The 474-nt window shown below is 68.8% G+C and overlaps 1 protein-coding gene across 1 annotated transcript in view; it reads left to right on the top strand.

The window, feature by feature from the left end:
* Positions 1–227: 227 nt before the first annotated feature.
* TRAF3 (TNF receptor-associated factor 3) overlaps positions 228–474 on the top strand; it is a 51,018-nt gene continuing 50,771 nt past the window's right edge. Inside the window, exon 1 of the mRNA XM_005884102.2 lies at positions 228–242. The gene's annotated coding sequence lies outside the window, so the exon portion shown is untranslated. The remainder of the gene's footprint in view (positions 243–474) is intronic.

Raw genomic sequence — 474 nt, 5'->3', positions numbered from 1 at the left:
AGGAGCTGGGCGCCCCGTGCCTGCTGCGTCTGGGGCGACAGCCCCTCTGTGTGCAGGAGGCCCTGAGGGCTTAGAGCGTGCTCAGCAGGTGTGCGGCTCTCACAGGCAGCCGGGAGGGAGCAGGACGGCGGTGTCATCGCCTACATTTCCTCAAGGCTGCGCTCTTACCCAGCACAGCACGTCGTCAGGGCTCCCCTCCCATGACCCACAGACCAGCCGGCCCCAGCAGGCAGGCTGGGGAGGTAGGACCCCCCCCCCCAGGTGTTGGCAGCGTTTTATAGAGGCGCTTCCTGTGCCAGGAGCCCCCGCGCTCCCGCTCCGAGGTCGGTGGCTTCAGAAAGACTGCAATGCAGCGGTTCCCTGTGGCTGTTACTATGGGAGCCCGAGGCGAGGGCCTCTGCGCCCTCCAGGCCCCTCCCCGGCGCTGCCTGCCGCCAGCAGTGTGAAGCGGAGGTACCGGGCGCTTCCTGGCCG

This window comes from Myotis brandtii, unplaced genomic scaffold (assembly GCF_000412655.1).
Source record: "Myotis brandtii unplaced genomic scaffold, ASM41265v1 scaffold819, whole genome shotgun sequence".
Lineage (NCBI taxonomy): Eukaryota > Metazoa > Chordata > Mammalia > Chiroptera > Vespertilionidae > Myotis > Myotis brandtii.
Note: the sequence above shows the minus strand (reverse complement) of the source record. Positions and strands in the feature narration are given on the sequence as shown.